General features: G+C 41.6%; 1 protein-coding gene across 1 annotated transcript in view; it reads right to left on the minus strand.

Annotated features, from left to right (window-relative positions):
- Window positions 1–524, minus strand: part of LOC104095781 (protein NETWORKED 4A) — a 4,059-nt gene extending 3,535 nt beyond the window's left edge. Inside the window, exon 1 of the mRNA XM_070181690.1 lies at window positions 350–524. The gene's annotated coding sequence lies outside the window, so the exon portion shown is untranslated. The remainder of the gene's footprint in view (window positions 1–349) is intronic.
- Between the last annotated feature and the right edge of the window lie 6,764 nt (window positions 525–7,288).

A 7,288-nucleotide genomic window follows, 5' to 3' on the forward strand; every position in this document is an offset into this window, starting at 1 on the left:
CAAGGAACCGTGAAATATCTAATCCCACAGCTGTCGGAGGAACATCGCCACCTAAATTCACGCGTTCCTCATATCACGCTTCACGCCTGCCAAAAACAACTAATCGTAAACCCATTCTACCAAATTAATTTTAACAGAAGATGGCTTTATTGGATAAGAAACTACTAATTCGGCTCGGAGTTAATGTAAAATAACTTTAATGAAGAAAACAGTACAGTAGAAGATATGGTTAGTTCATACCCAAATGAGATAAGAAATGGAAATTAGTAGGAACAAGCTAGGATTCATTAACACTTAATTCTCACCAGATAAAGATTCAATAAATGATAAAATCCTCAAAAGGGCTTACCTTGGCGTTGAAGGAGGAAAAAACGAGGGAGGGGCAAGCAAAGACAAGAAAATCTAATGATTTGAGAGGAAAATACTAAAAACTCTCCAGAGAGATGCTTTTGCTTGGAACTATTAATTCGTCTCTTTTTATCAAGGGGTGGGGGAAGTGGTGGGAAAGTGGGGGCCGATAAGGATATGGGAACTGGGGAGGGACCAATTTTCCAATCTAATCTGAATTTGTTCACATGCTGATGCCCCTTCTTTAAAGTCAATATACTCTATTTTACTCGTTCTCTTACTAAATAATCATTTTTTCCTCATAAAAACCGTGTCATGTATTTTTATAAAACAGGAATTTATCTATCAATAAGAGAAAACTGACAGTCCATTAAATGACAAGCAATCTGAAATATGACCAAGCAAATAAAGCTATGCAGTTGTTTACCCGTAAAACGATACAGTTGAATTTATAACGTGATTTATAGACAAGTGAATCGATTTGATCTCAAAATGATAAATAAATTAAATATAATGTAAGACTTAGCGTTGAAATCGAGATAAGATGACGAATAGATTGGTTTCGGGAGCAGAGCTTCCGAAGGCAATAATACGAATATCAATAGACAAGAAATAAAGTATTATTGAGCTTTTCGAATAATATGTAGCATGAGTTTGTCAGAAAATTCGTGTCCTTACAATGGCTGTTGAAGTCACTATTTATAGTTGCACCTAGGGAACAAGGTCCTAGGATCAAGCCCCTCTTAAATGACAATTATGGGGGCCACTGAAGAATGTGTAACGACAGGCTATGAGTGACAAAATTATCTATAACGGACTGTGTATTTAATACTGCAGAATATTTTTCATTGAATGCTATCAGGTGGCAGGCATTCAAACGTCTTCATTAGCAATATTTCCTTCGGGGGCTTTCCGGTGCCAACCGAAGATGCTGCCTCCCGTCTTGATTTTCACTTGTCTCGCTTTCCGTCTGTCTCCGGTTCCATATGTCCCTTTATTAGACGAGTATTTAATATGAACCGATTTTACCCTATACAGATAGTCCCCCTGCTTTCCGGTGACACATCTTTGTGTCATCGGGAAGTTGGTGAAGATACCTTTCTTGGCGGAAAATTTTCTGATCTCCTCTGAAAAGTTTCTGACGCTTGATTAGATGCACGTCTCTCCGTATTTAATACCCCAAACACGCATCACTCCACGATTAAGCAATACTTTCATCGATTCTCGAGGTAATCATGGCCATGATTTTAGCCGCTTATTCCTTTACTTATACGCCTCATTTTTCTTCTTTTACACTTCACAATTTTTCGAACTCTCTCAACTTCTGTTACTCAACTCTTTTTCTTGCTTTCACTCTCCCTTAACCTTCTTCTTCGAAGAATTTTTACTTTCTTCTGCTGAGCATGGCCTCCTTCTCCAAGAACTCAAGCGCTTCAAAAAACAAAGAAAGCACCGATGATGCTGCCCTCCTACGGTGAGCACCATTATTCCCAGAAGGCTCAGTATAACTAAGAATTTTAAAGAGAAGTTTCCTTCTGCTATCTCCCACACATGGGTTGTTGGTGTGTACCCTTCTTCCATCCGTCCTTCTAGCATTCTTGCTGTGAAGGAGGACTATGGTTGCCATGATTTGAACATCATAGCTCTCGATCTAGAGGAGCGAGTAACCTTCCCTAAGAAGGGTTTTACATACCTTTACACGTATCCCTTCACTTTGGGCCCATTCTCATTGAGAGGGGGACTTGACCCCGTAATCTTGGAGTTTTACCACTGGTATCAAGTTTGCTTGGTATTGGTAAGCCCCTTTGTGTGGCAGACGGTAGCCTGTCTACGGCGGTTATGCCAGGAGATAGGGGAAGACCTCTCCTTGGTCCGCATGATGAATCTTTACTCTCCCAAGATCTTTCATGGAGGAGTAATAAACTTCAGCAAACGTGGTCACCATGCTTTACTCACCAGCATGGATGATGACAATGACCGTGGATGGATGGAGCGGTTCATTGTAGTTACCACCAGGGACATTATCCCGGCCATAACTCCATCTTTCCTTGAGTCATGGACGCGTACACGTAAGTTGAATGTGTGTCTTTTCCCTGATTAAAGGATGTTTCATGTTGTTACTGATCTTTTTCTTTTCAATATTTCAGCAACTCGGTGGACACCACCAAGGGTTGAGGGCTTGGACCAGTGGGTCCAAAAGATTTTGGATATTACCACGTCTGAGACCCGCCGATGGAAAGAACTGGCCCTAAAATATGGGTGGAAGGCCAAAAATTTGTGGTAAGTTGATTCTCGAAGTAATCTTGTTTTTACCTCACGTATAAGAAAATTGGATAACTTCTCTTTCCGTTCAATTTAGGTCCTCCGCAAGGCTCTGTTACCATCCCCAAGGAGGACGTTTTGGCTGATCCCACAAATGCGGCGAGTTTGCTGCAAGAGGCTTTCACCCGAACAGGCACCATCAGACCTGCTTCCGATGCAGGGCTTCCTCTCAGAGTCCCCGACCGGAGAACAAGCAACAAAAAAGGTGACGTTCCTCTACGATCGAGGGTAAAAATAAAAGGGTGAAGAATGCCATCGCCCGAGCCAGCCGTAGCCACTATGGTGATTGATGATGATGGGGAGCCAGTGATGAAGGGACTTACCTATAGAGGAGACGACAACCTTCATCAGCTCAACAAAATGCTCAATCTGAAGAGCTAATAACACCAACCGAGGATGATGTCCAAGCGCTCTTGGGAGAGTGTGATATAGTGGAGGATGCCAATTCTCGCTTTCGAGCCCCAGTCGCTGCTCCTGGTACTATGAGGCTAGGTACCGGGCCTCTTCCATCTTCGGTTGATGAACAACCAATAACCGAAATTGCTTTTGCCGCAGTTACTTCTCAACCTACAACGCCATCAGCTTCATCTCCTTCTTCGCCAGCCATGCCTTCACCTCCAGCAAATGCTACATCACCCCCACCGGCCACAGAAACTTGAGAGGAGATGTCCCTCCTCTCCAGTCCCCAGAACATAGGAATTTGGGGCACAACTATTCACCCCATTCTATAGATCCCCAAAGAAGGAGGGGCGTCTCCCTCTCGGTTTCTACCGAGTGCCATCTGTTGTTTCGGCCGGTGGAACTCACCAATTACATGAAGCCTTTGGCTTCAAAGAAAGATAAGAAGAAAATACACTTTCTCTCGGGGGAGTGTATGGTAAACAATGCCATGCACAACGCGGCAACGGTACGATATTATTTCCTTTTACTATTTCTTCTAGTTTTGCTTTGACATGATTTTTTATTTGAACTTTTGCTTTGCAGGCTAACTTCCTTGATTTCGAGGGCCTTCAGAAGTTGATCCTCGATAAATAAAAACTCACATCCGAGAGGGATCAACTGTTGGCCAAGCGGGATCAAATTATTGCTCGCCTCCCGGCACTGGAAGCACAAGCTGCTGAAGCCGGTGAGTTGGAGGCTCGATTGCAGCAGAGCGAGAGGGAGGTGATGGCCCTTAACCAAGAGGCCGCCCTGTTAAATGTACAATTTCAAGAGGCCAAGGCTAAATGGTCTAAGGTCCAAAATGTTGTTCTTGTTGTTGCCGAGCGCGAGGCTGCCTCTACTGAAAGACCGAATAATTTGGAGGCAGCCTTGAACTCCAAAGCTGAAGAGGCTGTTGCTACTGATGAGAAGCATGCCCAGATGGAAGAGAAGTATAAGAGGGTCATGGAACACAATAAAGTTTATACATATACTATCCGTGACCTTGATCTCAGCCTTCAAGCCACAAGATCCGAGCGGAATAGCCTTTCGACCGAGGTTGATCAACTTAAGTCAAAGCTTCAGCGCCGAGCAAATTCCCTCATTGTTGAAAAAACACATTCTATGTATAGCATGAGGAAAAAAATCATGGAAGAGGCCAAAACGAGCGTCATTAATTTTGATGCCGAGATCGCTAAGGCCCGTGAGCTGGAGTCAACTGTCCGAAGGGACCTCCCAGTTCAACCTGATGCAACTGACTCTTCTGGTTCTGGTTCCGCATTATCGGGAACTGAGGAGGAACTTGAAGGGGATGATGATGAAGGCCAAGGTTTCGAGCTGGCGACATATCTGCTTACTTCTCTTGGGGGCGCAGACGCTTCTCTTCCCCCAAGTTCTGGGGACGCAGTAGTTTAGTTTTTTGCTTTCTTTTCCCTTTGTTTTTCTTTTCATACTTTTGTACTTGTGCTTCTTGGTACATTTGTTATATAAAAGTGCTTTTTCGTTTAAGCATTGCACAAATTTTTCTTTTTGTGTCTAGTTATGCAAGGCTTCAGGTGCGTTTTTCCCCGATAGTGATGGTAGGCTCTAATCTCATGTTTTAGTCACTTATCGCACTCTAATTTACTGCACTTTAATTGAGTTGGAGCTTTAATTGCTAGTATTTTGCATTAATTATGTGTTTTATGCCTTGTAGGAGTGATTCCGATCTATGTAAATGTTATAGAATGAATTCAAGCTAGTTGGGAGCTAAGTCTGAGTAAAAGCCCAAGGGTTAAGTCGGGATCGTGTTCGGGGATCAACGGATGATAGTGGAACGAAACGAAGAATCGAGCAAGTATATTGCGCAGTGTCCAGTAAAATGCACATAACTTTTTGCTCGGAACTCCGTTTGGGCTCCACAATATATCATTGGAAAGCTATTTAAAAGGGATACAACTTTCATGTTTATGTTTTCCCAAATTCCCAACAGAACTCCACCCATGTGTGCGGCCGCGCATATGAGGCAGAACAGGGTGAAAAGTGCGCGGCCAAGTGCGCGAGCACACTTCCAGGTGCGGCCGCGCACGTCCAACTCCGAAAAAGTGTCCTATTTCACGTAGGAGAAAGTGTATTTATTTGGGCCCGACCCTACTTGGTATATATACATGGAAAAATGATATTTTGAGGACTTTTGACATAATTTAGACCTAAGGAAGCTGAGGAGAAAAGGGAGAAGCAAGAGCACAAAGATTTTACCATTCATCCTCACTCAAGACAAGGGTTTGGATGTTTTATGTTTTCCTTTGACTTAAACTTAATTGTGATGAATTTCTCCTTATCCATGGAGTAATTCTTTCTTAGGGATTGATGGATTTGGTATTTTGATAATTGTTTGTGGATATTAACTCTAGTTTTATGTATTGAAGCATTTTGGGTATTTTTATTGTTGCATATATATTCACTTGTTTATGTAATCGAAAGAGGCATAATTTATGATGTGTTGCATTATCTTATTGGTTGAATTCATTGATTCTTTTTAGTAATCGAAAGACGCTAGTTGAATTAATGTTTAGACCTAGTTAGGAGGACAATCGAAAGAGGTTCTCCTAAGGATCAATCCACTACGAATTCTTGCATATCTTCACCAAGCTTAACTTAGTTCATATCATAAAGTTGAGACTTAATCGAGAGAGGAGTTTCTACTGAATGTTTGAACATAATAGAGTGAATTCGAGAGACTCACTTGAACCATAGAAGTGAAGTAACTAGAGTTAATTCCCAAACAAGCAATCAACCCCTATTTTCTCCCTTCGATATCTTCTTGCTTACACTTGTTGCGATTGTCATTTGTCACGACCCAAAAACCAACTAGTCGTGATGGTACTTAACCCAACCCGCTAGGTAAGCCAGTTAACCACTAACCAATTTCAATAATAATTAATGAAGCAATTAAGTAAAGAAATTATCTGAATCTTATACGTTCCCCAAGACTGGTAGTACAAATCATGAGCTTCTAAGAATAGAGTTTACAAAGCTGAATTGAAGTATATACATCATCTGTTTGAAAAGTACATTAACAGAGTTTTATAGATCTAAGGCTACCATGAACAAGAGGCAGCTACAACCGGGACGCAGGCACATCTTCAAATCCAACTCCCATCGAACACAGCAACATCACCAGTCAATATCTGCACGCAAGGTGCAGAAGTGTAGTATGAGTACAACTGACTCCATGTACTCAATAAGTAACAAATCTAACCTTAGGTTGAAAGTAGTGATGTGCTAACAAAAAGGTCGGGTACAATACCAATATTTCACAATAGTTCATAACAGCATAGTACAATAACAAAAGAGTATCTCAGAAATAAAAGGCTCAGTTCGTTCACAGTTCCAGAAAAATAGGCATTTCTTTTCAAGTATCTAAGTGAAAACCCAAATCTTTTATCGAAAAAACCAAAGTACGAGTAAGTTTGAAAACTGTGGTTTTTCCCAAAACTCCTTTCAACAAATAGTAAGATGTTTTATTTTTAGATAGCATGAGGAAAGTACTTCTCTATGCCTACATGTCAAGATACATGTAAAATCATAAATGTCCCCAAAACCGGGTGGCAGAAGGAAATGCACCTCTATGCATGTATCTTAAGTACGCATGTCAAATGCAATGCATCTCGATGATGAGCTCATGTACTCCCACTTTAGAGTACTCAATCTCACTGTCTCACATTTCACTCTGCTCAGCATACTCAATCACTCAGCATTGTACAATACCCGCCACGGCGTGCAGCCCGATCCATATATGACCATGCGGCACATTGCGGCATGCAGCCCGATCCCAAAATATTAATCTCACTCAGGCCCTCGACCTCACTCAATCATCACTCTCCAGTCTCACTCACGGGCTCACAATGCCATGAAACTAGCCCGACAATAATGATATGATGTATCAATAAATAACTGAGACTGAGATATGATATGAATGCATGAATATGACTGATTATGAAATATCAATGAAATCGGTGAAATAACAGCAAGAAATGACCACTATGGTTCCTAATAGTATCGTCATAAAGCTTAAATATGGTATCTAGCATGATTGACAGCTCAATTACTTTATCACATGGTGAAAACACGGACATTAACAAAGTAGGACCACTATACAGTGCCATGGAAACAACAGAGTCCCAATTTATATGGTGCACGCCCACACGCCCGTCAC

The sequence above is a fragment of the Nicotiana tomentosiformis genome, chromosome 7 (assembly GCF_000390325.3).
Source record: "Nicotiana tomentosiformis chromosome 7, ASM39032v3, whole genome shotgun sequence".
NCBI classification, from domain to species: Eukaryota; Viridiplantae; Streptophyta; class Magnoliopsida; order Solanales; family Solanaceae; genus Nicotiana; species Nicotiana tomentosiformis.